Raw genomic sequence first — 12,998 nt, 5'->3', positions numbered from 1 at the left:
ACTCAATAGAGCAATTCATTAGCTACTTCACTGGTATGTCTCAGTACTAAGCTTATGACAAAAGCCAGATTGAAATTCCACATTCTTTCAAACGCTTATAACAAAAAAGGAAACTTTACAATTAGTGTGTAGTTCTTAAACTGTTTTTTTTTTTAGGGGAGGCTGTTAAAGTAATCAGGTACAGTCCCAAAGCACAGGAAATTATTATATTACTAATTATATTAGTAAACAGACAAGGAACTAATTCCGGAAGGACCGATATTAAGAATATATTTAAGAAGTCACATGATCTACAGGAGAACAGGTGACAAAATTAAGAGAATGGAAAAATGACGGGGATGGGAAATAAACTGACCAGGTGGCGCGGAAGGTGACAATGTGTAATAAATCCCAATATGTGAAATCCTGTTATTTCCAAATAGTGTTACTGTAATTATCCTTTGGGTAAAAGTATACAAATAATATTGGCGCATCACAGAAAAGAAACATTACCATACTATAATACTGAACTACTATGTGTCAAGGAACAAAAAGGAGAGTATTTCTTAAAATAAACTGCAACTTGCTGTGGAATCATAATACAAGAATAAACCCTATTTCGATCTAAGAATGAACGTAACACACACAAGCCTGTATTTATGTGCACACACACACACACACAAACACACACACACACACAGGGGTTCTTACATCATATGGGAAGGTATTTTTTCCCCTTACATTGCCAGGGAACAGGCCCACGCATGGACACACAGACGCTGACTAAGGCTCTAAGACTCTCGGTGGTGGGGGTGCATATGTGTGTGTGTGTGTGTGTGTACATTTACTTCAGTTGGGTGTCAATTCAGCATACTTATGAACAATAAACACAAATCATCATTCGGTACACAACTTCAATTGCATCTAATAATTGCCTCTCCAGGGATCATTAAGATAGCGGAACCATGAATTTGAAACACAATCAGTTCCGAGATGCTTTGTTCAAATTTAGTCCAGGCCCAGTTAGGATACCCAAATTTAGCAAGGGGCATCAAAACTGATACAAAGTGTGGTAGTTCACCCCAAAGTCCCAATCCCTGGAATCAAACTCAGCAATGTCGTTTATATGGTAGCAATGACCTCTACATTAGCGACCCTTACACAAAAAGAAACAGCAGTCCATTGAAGACAACAATGTCCAAATCCTTGATATGGTAGACCAATGAAAACATCTGAAATAAGTTACTTACATTAAAAAAAGAAATGCCCACTCTAAAAAGAAGAGTGTGTTCAAGCCATTGTGTCTTATTTATAACAGTGATCTAACATCTCTCCCCCAAAGACTGTGTCATTCCACAGTAAGAGTACTCACTACCAAGCTTTTTGACCTATTCTTATGCAGGGCGGTTATTAACAATCACAACCCAATTGTGATCAACACCACCAGAGACTCCACACTCCAAAATTTAGAGCAGAACAAGCCTTTTGGATTGAAGGTGAAATGTCTTCAACAATCGAGTGGTTAGCACGCAGGACTCACAGCTAGGAGACCCGAGTTCAATCCCACCCTCTTACATACCAACTTACATACTGCTTGCAGTTTTATTGCCACAGAAAGTTGTGTGCTGCAGTGAAACGCGTCCAAACAAAAACGACGGTTAGAGCTGCGTTTGTCGAAATTGTTCCCCATCCGGGCCGAGTGGTTAGCACACAGGCCTCACAGCTAGGAGACCCGAGTTCAATCCCACCCTCTTACATACCAACTTACATACTGCTTGCAGTTTTATTGCCACAGAAAGTTGTGTGCTGCAGTGAAACGCGTCCAAACAAAAACGACAGTTAGAGCTGCGTTTGTCGAAATTGTTCCCCATCCGGGCCTAGTGGTTAGCACACAGGCCTCACAGCTAGGAGACCCGAGTTCAATCCCACCCTCTTACATACCAACTTACATACGTTTTATTGCCACGGAAAGTTGTGTGCTCCAGTGAAACACGTTCAAACAAAAACGGCGGTTAGAGCTGCGTTTGTCGAAATTGTTCCCCAGCCGGGCCGAGTGGTTAGCACACAGGCCTCACAGCTAGGAGACCCGAGTTCAATTCCACCCTTGGAAATCTCTATGTGGAGTTTGCATGTTCTCCCTGTGCATGCGTGGGTTTTCTCCGGGTACTCCGGTTTCCTCCCACATTCCAGAAACATGCTAGGTTAATTGGCGACTCCAATTCTGTATTTTCTGCTATTATAGAAGAGTGGTTTTCATGGAAAAATTTGGTTGAACTCCGGGGCATTCAAATTTGTGTGAGTATTTTCTATGCACGGATGTGTGTTTATATCGGTCTGTTCAATGTGCCCCCCTTGTGTGGCTTGTAGAAACAATTTGTGGTTGGGCTTTAGTAGGAACATCATAACAGTAAACAGTTTAATAGGAAAATTCAGCTTATTGTTTGTTAAGTGGGGAGATTTAAATCCTGCATGCTTGTTTTGATGCAAGTACTCCATAAACTGTTATACTGTGTGTGTGTGTGTGTGGAATGACTTCCTTTTGGTTTTGGGGTTTGAGGTTAGAGAAATAAAGTGGAACAGGATGATGAGAAGACAACGTGTTTGTTTTGTCTGTGTTAAATATTCACCGATCTACTAAAAACTGACGGGTGAAGTTCTGGGCTCACACACTAATTACCAAAATATCCATTAAAACTACTGTAAGACAAAAACAGATCCACACTTCCTGCCTTCAAACAGAACTCCGACTGTGAGCTCAAAGAGTTATTTTTGTCGAAAGGCAGGCTAACATATCCTCTCTCTTTCTCTCTGTGACGTGGTGTGTCGTTTCCGCTAAAATAAGAACCGGACGGGAAGCTAACACTGCATAGTATCATTCGACTTATTGTGGCTTTTATTGGATGAGAATGAATGAAAGGTCAAACGCCTGAGAACGAAGGGCAATAAGGGGATGGAGTTGCAAGCTGGGAGACAACAGGGGTGTCAGTTTACGTCCGAATTCGTCTATAACCTTTGGTGCGGGGGTGAGGCTCAGGGGCCAGAAGAAAGTTTGGAACAAAAAAAATTTTTTTTTTTTTTTGTCCGAGTCTTGATTAGTCATATCAACACCTCATGTATGACATCACTGTAGCTAACCAGAAAGATGAGGCAAGCAAAAGAGTAATACTGACGTCATCCCATTCAACTCAATGTCAATTACGTAATCTCGAGGTCCAACGCCCGCAGGACTGAGACACTGTGTGTTTTTTTGGGATTGCTTGCAGAGCAAGAACACATAATTGCAATCTCATGTGTGAGCGGAGACATAAAAAAAAAAAAAACAAGGCATGCTGATGACATCATTAGCAGGGAGGCGTGTCACAGTGAGAGTGTTTGGGGTTTAGAATAGGAGGGGGTACGGAGTTCACATCCGACCCGGCTTGAAGAGTTATGCAATGCGCATCCAAAATCAACAGACCAGAAAAGGCTTTTTTTTTAGTGTGTATACAACGTGTGGGTCTTCAGTGACTTTTTACTCGTGTTTTCCACTTGAGGCAGAGTGAAATTAAAACGCAAGCACTCAAGCATAAGACTGAAAAAAATGCGTGCTCAGTTTTCGAACACGCACGCATGCACAGAAAAAAAGTCTCATAAACAAAAGCTTCCTAAGGACAGGAAATCCTTTCCGCCCACGTTGCTGTGTTGCTTGGCAACCGCAGCAGCATCATTCTGTGCATGCCTTTGCGGCACACACAAACAAGGAGACACAAACAGCATCTCCTTGAACTCCGCACCCCCCCCCCTTTTTTTTTTTAAAGCATCGAAAAAAGTAAGCCAAAACCGAAGCAGCTGATGCACCATGACCTCCAAATTTGTCAGTTATGGATTTATACCAAACATGACATCACCGACTTCTGTCTGTTTGTGAGATTTATTTTTACACCGGCCGACATCGTTTGGGTCTGCGCTCATGCATGTGTGTATTTCTGTATATCGCTATGTCGGGATTCGAGCAGCGATAGCTCAGCAGGACTTAAAGCGGAAAGGTTCTTTCAGGCCGAGCTCATTCAATCACACTGTTTCATAGCGTCTATCTATTCAAGGCTGGTCGGAACCTGAGAGAACCTGCAGTGCTAAAACATTGCTTTCAACTCAATTTTTCCAGAAGACATAATAACCTTGACTTTTTTTCCGGTCTTTAGTCTCGGAACTCGTTTGTGGTCCAAGAATAACAATATGATAGATATCACTAATAAAGAGCTGTCCATTAGCAGGGCAATACATTAAAAACAAAAACGACTTGCCTATGGGGAATCCTTAAGGTGAGAACTACTTGCCCGAACTTGTAAAATGAAAAGACCGCCATAATAATATCATCAAATTTTTGTGGCATCACATGAGAATCTCAAATAAAATCTCAAATTAAATGATTATCATTTCTTGTGGTTGTTTTCCTACATAGATCATGACGTTGCATGGAAATCCGGATTGTCAAGAGACTTCTCGGCACTTGTGCACCACAATGAAACATTATTGAATAGACACATTTGTGTACTAGTAAAGTGTTTTTTAATCCGGAAAAAAATGCTCAATGGTCAAACAATAATTTTTTTGAAGCAAAGGTGAGAAAAATACACAGAGAAATGGAACCGCTAGATTTTGTAGCTTGTGCAAAATCAGCACTCGGTGGTGTTTCATTGTGACCACTTCGAATTGTTGAAGAATTAGACCATGTTGGCATGATAGATTGGTTGATTGGTTGATCGCGAACAAGAACGGGTGTGGGTAAAACACAGACTGTGGACCACGGTCAAAATAAACGATTCTGATTCTGGTTCATTTCAAGATTTGCAAGGATTGGTTTGCCAATTACCACCGGAATTACGCAGTCCGTGTTTTACCAACACCCAACAAGAACCGCTTTTTTAAAAAAAAACTCTTGGCGGTATGGAATGCCAAAGTGCACTTGCCCGACGGGAATATCACGGATTGGATTTACTTGCCCGAATTTTGTTTTAACTTGCCCCGGGTCATCGGTACATCGTTATTGTCGAGCCCTGATTAGTGATGAAAAGTTCAGCTCTTTTTAGTGAGCTGATTCTCTTTGTCAGAATGGTTGTTTTAGCTTCTATGCATAAAATGAACTCATGTCAAAATTACGGGTGTAAGAAAATATTGTTTCGGCGATATATCGCGATACTTCGTTCCATCAATATTAAAAGTAATGTATAGATATTTTTAGGCATTTATCATAGACTGCATATGGCAGGGGTCTCAAACTCAATTTACCTGTGGGGCCACTGGAGCTAGGGTCTGGGCAAGGCTGGGTCGCATCTCAGGTAAGTGCATATTGCTGGTGTAATTCAATTTTTCCAGGGAATAATTTTTTACTACAAGAAAAACAAAAAAATATCGCCTTGTTAGCAATATTGTGATATATCGTATCGTGAGCCTAGTATCGTGATACGTATCGTATCGCCATATTCTTGCCAATACACACCCCTAGTCAAAATATCATTCTATCATATTTACATGGTTTTATTTCTATGCTCAACATGGAATATTACAATAAAGGTTTGCTGTTGATTGGATTGGGCACTGCCCTGGTGAACCCCCCCACCCACCCACTAACCCCCACGGCTAACCAAGGTCAACAACTTCTCAAAAAAGGAGATTGTTACAACGAAAAGCTCTGACCCTCCATTATTTCTTCACCGACACCTGTTGTTTGTTGTCCCTGTCTGGGCTCATCCACGGACGTCTCCATGGCAACTGCCGTGTTATCGCAATAAGGGGGGGGAACTTCTTACGTGCATCCAAAGACACTCATAAGCGCGTTTGCACATGCATCACTTCAATCACCCGACGCCTTCGCTATACCGCTATACCTCGGACTACGGCTTGAGCCGTGATTGGCTGCATGTGGCTGTGGTCGACCGCGCTGGGATCACTATCCCCTTTTTTTTAACGCTAATCTTGCCTGATCATACTGTCCTGTCTACCCCTGGTGTCACTGTATAATATGGTGTATATATGTATGGACGGATGATTGCACAATTTCCATTGCACCTCTCTATAAATGACAAGATCAATAAATGCTATTTCCATCCATCCATCCGTCCATCCATCCATCCAATCTGAGTGTCTTATTTGTACATTTCCAACTATTTTACAGAGAAACGACAATAGCATCCAGGAAACTACTTTAGCTTGTCTTTCTCCAATAATTGCATTCAGAAACAAACTTGCACAGCTTTTGATTCTTACTGCTCATTTTCCTCACCTTCTCACCCCCACCCCCCCCCCCCAATCCTGTCAACACATACTGTACAGCACCACACATATCGACCAATCATGTGCTGCGTTAACAGAAAAAAAAAAAAACCCAGACTCATTCATTTCAAAGTGCCAGCTTCCCTTCGTTCACTTCAAAGAGCCTGCTCTAACAGTCGCTTCCTTCCTGAGTGACACCTGACCGCTGCCCACAGAGACCCCCGACTATAATGGAAGAATAATTCAACTCAACAAAACACCGCTATTGAAACAGACCATTTATATGTAGCCATTCCATTAAAAAAAATCAATTTATTGTAAAATTAGATTTTTTAAAAATGCCCATCCCTTGTGCTCATTAGAAATTCCATACTACAATGCAATATGTGATATATCACAGTAACGTATACAGGAGAGTGGACTAAAAATGTCATTGGTGTCTGGTTGGCTGCTTATGCAATTTGCAATTCACTGTAGAGCAGGGGTCTCAAACTCAATTTACTTGGGGGCCACTGGAGCTCGGGTCTGGGTGAGACCGGGCCGCAAGTTATTTCCTTTAAACTTAAATAGCCAAAAACTTACCACTTCCACACGGATAGGGAGGATAACTATTAACAGTTATTTAACCTTTAACATGAACATTAATCAAATGTAATAGTTTTTTCTGGGTACATGATACCATACAGCATCCATATCAAACTTGCATGGGCCGCACTAACATTAAACTTTCATATCAAGGCGGGGGGCCTCAAACTAGTGTCCTGTGGGCCACATTTGGCCCGCGGGTCGCGTGTTTGAGACCCAGCAAAAAAAGCAAAAAAAAAAATTAAAAATAGTGGAAAATCTTTCTATAAAATGTTGTCACAGACAATCGTATACATATTTGCTTGTCATGTGACCCGGTGCTCTGCTGCATGTTACTTGAGACTCCACTCTCACTCTCCGCTTCAGTTTTCCCAGCCTTGTACCGCTGCTCTAAGCGTTAAAAACAGCAGTTCATTGTCCTCTAGGGTTGCTGCGTAGGAACTAATAGAGTTAAGCTGGTCCACTTCAGTGTCAGTTGTCATGGCGACCAAGGTCATTGCATCGACGCGAGGATTTACACTTGTAAAAAGATATGATGAGCAGAACCTCTGGTGAAAAGAACAAACAAGTCATTTTACCAGGCGCTCCTCAGGGTCAGAAGGATAGAGTTCATAGGTACTGCTTAAAATATAGAATATGACTTTGAAAAAGGGTTTAATTTTAATATCTTGTTCTGGCCTCAGTGATATTATTATTTTTAGACCTGCAGTCAGTCGGATATGAGGTATATATCGGTTTAAATTCTCTTCAAATGACTGAGCCTCAATAATTGCCTGTGCTGATGACATCTGGGACTTGTGAAAATTATTCCATCAAGAGTTACGCAACTCACGAGATTTCAATCACAACTGACTATGCAATGATTTGTTTTTTTTGGTTTTTTTCTCTGACGGGTGCGAACAATGACTTTAATTAGTTTTACTATATTTGCTAACGCTTGGATCTGGAGGGAATCAAACCCTTGACAACAGCCGAGGCGGAGTAAGTCCTGATCTAGAATTCTGTGAGAAGTAGTCCCGCTCTTTTGGATGAACCGTGTGTTCTTCGCTTTGGCTGTGGGAAAAAAAAAAAAAAAACTACAACAGCTGTCAGCATAGCAAATGCACTTTCAGCTTTGACTTGTGCCTGCCTGCCTCACTCGAGGATTTTCAAATCAAATTCCAAAAACATGGAAAACCACAGACAAAACAGCCAAATTTCTTTTTTTTTTTTTTGCCGCAAGATCGCTTGCATCGGATACACAACCACAGAATTCACATGTGATCAAATGTGACTTCAAAAACAACCACCTAACTTCAAATATACTTGACTAATATTCAGGAAAAATGTCCATTTGTTACTTAGATTTAGGACTGATGCAATAATGGAGATTAATCTATCATAATTATTAATCTAATTAAAAAATATAATCTCTGTGTGGAGTACATACTGCTTGCAGTTTTATTGACAGCTCAAAAATAGACGACAACTCTTCTGTTCTGCCACGGAAAGTTGTGTGCCGCAGTGAAACGAGTCCAAACAAAAACGACGGTTAGAGCTGCCTTTGTCAAAATTGTTACCCAGCCAGGCCGAGTGGTTAGCACACAGGCCTCACAGCTAGAAGACACGAGTTCAATCCCACCCTCTTACATACTGCTTGCAGGTTTATTGCCACGGAAAGTTGTGTGCTGCAGTGAAACGCGTCCAAACAAAAACGCTGAACTAATGTTCTTGTTGAAATTGTGGTTAGTACGCAGGCCTCACAGCTGAGAGACCCGAGTTCAATTCCACTCTCGGCCATCTCTGTGTGGAGTTTGCATGTTCTCCCCCCGTGAATGCGTGGGGATTCTCTGGGTACTCCGGTTTCCTCCCACATTCCAAAAACATGCTAGGTTAATTGGCGACTCCAAATTGTCCATAGGTATGAATGTGAGTGTGAATGGTGTCTATATGTGCCCTGTGATTGGCTGGCAACCAGTCCAGTTTGTACCCCGCCTCTCGCCCGAAGACAGTTGGGTAGGCTCCAGCACCCCCCGCAAAATGAATGACTGAAAACATAGACTCACAGTGTTACTGTCGTTTTCTTATGTCCGACATTTTCCATGCCAGAAAAACTTCCACAATTAATTCCACAATTCTAATGTGACATTATGAATTGAGCAAAAACTTTAATAAGCCTTTTGTACAAAGCAAAAAAAAAAAAACTATCACAACGTGAAGCTCTGACCTAAACCTGGACACGGTCTATGCAAAACACAACTGCAAGTAACTAACTCCAACCTTCCGGATTGTGTTCCTAAATATGTGCATATCAACATGTGAAAGCATTGGCAAGATAGCCAAGCAGTTGAAACCACCCGCATCAAAGGCATCAAAGATGAGCGAATTGCCGCACTTTAGAAGCAAACTTCCCCAGCCTTGGGGAACCTCATTCCATTCTGCATAATGTTTAGCACGTGTATACGCTACTTCAACACTTATCGCAAAATGGGGACTATGTAATAGTAGTGTGGTACTTATCACATGATCGATGTCAGTGGAAAAGTGGCAGTGACAAGCCAAGTCATACTGTTTAAAATGGCAAACTAACCACAACTAGAAATCAACCTTAACGTTCATCCGATAGACTGATTCTAAATGATGCATGAAGTTCCAAAGAAAAAAAAACAACACGTAAAATTCCCAAATACTTCCTCAGGAACTATTTGTTTCCATGGTATATACCAGGGGTCACCAACATTTTTGAGGCCGAGGGCTACTTTGTGAGCACGGATAGTATGAAGGGCTACATGACCTCACAGCTAGGAGACCAGGGTTCAATTCCACCATCTCTGTGTGGAGTTTGCATGTTCTCCCCGTGCATGCGTGGGTTTTCTCTGGGTACTCCGGTTTCCTCCCACATTCCAAAAAACATGCTAGGTTAATTGGCGACTCCAAATTGTCCATAAGTATGAAAGTGAGTGTGAATGGTTGTTTGTCTATATGTGCCCTGTGATTGGCTGGCCACCAGTCCAGGGTGTACCCTGCCTCTTGCCTGAAGACAGCTGGGATAGGCTCCAGCATCCCCTTGTGAGGATGAGCGGTAGAAAATGAATGAATTAATTAATTAATGTTACCCAGGTGAGGATAAGAAGTAGAAAATGAATTTTAGAGCCCTCTAGACATGAAGTAACACCCCTATAGTGAACTTTATACTCACATTACCCAATATAGTAGACATAATAAGAGGAAAATAAGGTGTACGAGTGATTAGCGCGAGAGCCTCACAGCTAGGAGACCTGAGTTCGATTCCACCCTCGGCCATCTCTTTGCATGTTCTCCCCGTGCATGTGTGGGTTTTCTCCGGGTACTCCGGTTTCCTCCCACATTCCAAAAAACATGCTAGGTTAATTGCCGACTCCAAATTGTGTATAGGTATGAATGTGAGTGTGAATGGTTGTTTGTCTATATGTGCCCTGTGATTGGCTGAGCCACCGGTCCAGGGTGTACCCCGCCTCTCGGACCATCGTGAGGAAAACGCGGTAGAAAATGAATGAATGAATGAATTTGTGACCGGTGCTATTTTTAGAAGATGCCTCACAGGCGCCTTAAGTGGTCCACGTGGGCGCATGAGCGCCCCGCGGGCACAGCGTTGGTGACCCCCATGGTATATACTGTAGATTACGGTTGATTATGTATTATGGCAGGTCTTAAATGGTTTATCTTCAGTCACAAGTAATACAATCAGAAACATCAAAAACAGCATTTTCCGAGTATTGCTGTTGAATAAATCAGGGCCCTGGCATCCAAGAAAAGCAGTCTGATGCTTTTTATCCAAACACAGACTATTCAATTCATTCACACATGAATTATAGATCCATAATAGGCTGCTTTAGCTGCGTTGGGGGGGGGAATCCGACAAACAACACTTGTAGTGAGAGCACTAACCCGCCGAGCCATCCATACCAATTATCTGTGTCTAGGGGTGGAGTCTGAATTCAATATTCAATTTACACAACTTAATCTCACATCAGAGATTCCGGTTGAAAAAGCGTTGCTGTGTGTGCGTGAAGAGTCGGAAAAAAAAAAAAAAAAAAACGGGAATGCTTTCTGGGAAAATGAAATGCATCAAAGTCAGAAAAAAAAAGGCGGTTTATGGGCTCAGGGCTAACTGAACAGCGCGCCACGGGGGTGTCCATTGAGAGACACTGAGAGGTGGAAAGGGGTTGAGAACTCCATTGAGCGCAGCCATAGGGGGGGTGGGTGGGGGGGTGGAAAAGAGAGAGAGAGAGGGGGGGTCAATATGTGAATGAATGCTTGCCATGGAGGTGAATTATGAATGAGCGGCACTCTGAGCACTCCTGGAGGGAGCACGTCAGGGCCCCCCTCCCCCTGTATCATTCGCTCCATCTCCGCCTCGTTCCTTCCATTTCTCCTCCTCCTCCTGTCCTAAAAAAATCTCCATCCTCCCTTTTTTTTCATCTCTCGCCAGGGGATTAATCATCTCATCTGCTTTATTCTTTGGACATCTTTTCTTTATGTTTCCAGTCTTTTTTTTTTTTCTGCAAACCAAAAAGGGGGAGACGATGGTAGACACTGTCTGCGGAGACGACATGAACATTCTTTCCCTACACACACACACACACACACATGAACACACACACAGCCTCAGGTGGGCACACACTTGCACCAAAACAGCATATAACACAAAGGCAAACAGTCCTGCACGTGCAAAGGCAGGCGCATGCAAGTCAAACGCTCTCAGGCACTGACACACTCATTTCTCCCAGCTGTTCTGCTGGCCACCGAGTGTGTGTGTACGTGTGTGTGTGTGTGTGTATTGGTGTGTGTGTAATCCAATGTGCTGCTGCTCAGCCTGTGCCACGCTCTCTCCTCTGTTGCTGTGCGTTTGATCAGATCTGCCTCCCCCCAACCTGTTAGCTGTCTGACAACACACATACAGTGAATTACTACAACTTATGATGATGCGTTTACTGTCAGTCAAGATTTTTTTTTTTTTTTTTTTTTTGGAGAGCTGATTTATTTTGATGTATCTTAAAGTAATACACACACAAAACATGTGTGTGTGTGTGTGTTAGTGGAAGTGTAACATACCTCATGGTTTACTTGAGTGTTTGTTGTGTTCACTCCTTTGGACCCCTTCACTCCAGTTTTACAGTGGTCAGCTGGTTTTAGACACTTTTTACACAAAAATTAACAAGCAAGAGAGTTTAAAAAGTGTGGCACATGTACACTCCACACGTGAAGTGTTTCCCCTTTAAGTGTACAGCCACGCGCATGTCAACACAACACACACACACACACACACACACACATAAATAAACCAAACCACAAGAGACATTCAAGTCACCTTATGATCCTGCTGCGTTCACGCTCTTCAAATCCTCTTGTCAGACTTTTCTCGTCTCCTTTTGCTTCCGTCCTTCCGGTTCTTCCTTCTTTCCCGTTTCGTATATCCGTCCTTCCGTCCCCCTTATCGTCTCTGTTCCCCCCCCCTTCTTCGCCCTCGGTGCTCGGTCACTTCCCAGCGTTTTTCCCGTGTCCCTCCATGTCCGCCCGGCCACGCCAGTCGTTTCTACCGCCGAGCGAGCGCGTACCTAAAAACCTAGCCTACCTTACACACACACACACACAAGCATTCACACACACACACACACACAAGCCGCTGCGTTCCGATAGTCTCTCTCTCTCTCTTTCTCTCTCTCTCTCTCTCTCTCTCTCCTGTTTATCCCGCTCTGCGCTCTCTCCTCTGTGAGCTGAGTTGCGTGTGCGTGTGATTGTGTACGCGTGTGTGTGTGTGTGTGCGTGGTTGTGTGTTGGTTTCTCTTGCCTTGCCCCGCCAACAGCACAGCGGACTTCCCACAAAAAGTCGTCCCCGGGTCCTAGCGCCAGTTATTTTCAGTGAAAGAATGCTATTGTACACGAGAGGTTAAGTCCAAGATCGTCTATGCATAGAGAGAATACAAAGTACTGTACTGTAGCTGTAAAAATTGTAAAAATAAAAAAATACCCGGAAATGCAACCAACATGAAATGGAAAAACACTTTGCATTTTTAAAATACAAAACATTTAATATTTCAACAGCTAAGTTCCACTATAATTCGAATGTATATGGTTTTAATGGCATTAAGAGTGATCCTCCTCACTTTAAGCATTCTTTTTTTTAGTGACTTTAATTTAATATTTATTTCTATTAAGAATTG

General features: G+C 42.6%; 1 protein-coding gene across 3 annotated transcripts in view; it reads right to left on the bottom strand.

The window, feature by feature from the left end:
- Positions 1-12,618, bottom strand: part of LOC131136925 (forkhead box protein N3-like) — a 90,106-nt gene extending 77,488 nt beyond the window's left edge. The window contains exons 1-2 of one of the 3 annotated variants that reach the window (XM_058085546.2): positions 12,146-12,618; positions 11,890-11,973 (exon numbers count right to left, since the gene is read on the bottom strand). The gene's annotated coding sequence lies outside the window, so the exon portion shown is untranslated. Of the gene's footprint in view, positions 1-11,889 lie in introns of all 3 variants that reach the window. The other 2 variants (XM_078794520.1, XM_058084695.2) reach the window with 2 other exon arrangements.
- Positions 12,619-12,998: the final 380 nt, after the last annotated feature.

The sequence above is a fragment of the Doryrhamphus excisus genome, linkage group LG11, assembly GCF_037039965.1.
Source record: "Doryrhamphus excisus strain RoL-2023G ecotype Guam linkage group LG11, RoL_Dexc_Guam_v1.1, whole genome shotgun sequence".
NCBI classification, from domain to species: Eukaryota; Metazoa; Chordata; class Actinopteri; order Syngnathiformes; family Syngnathidae; genus Doryrhamphus; species Doryrhamphus excisus.
Note: the sequence above shows the minus strand (reverse complement) of the source record. Positions and strands in the feature narration are given on the sequence as shown.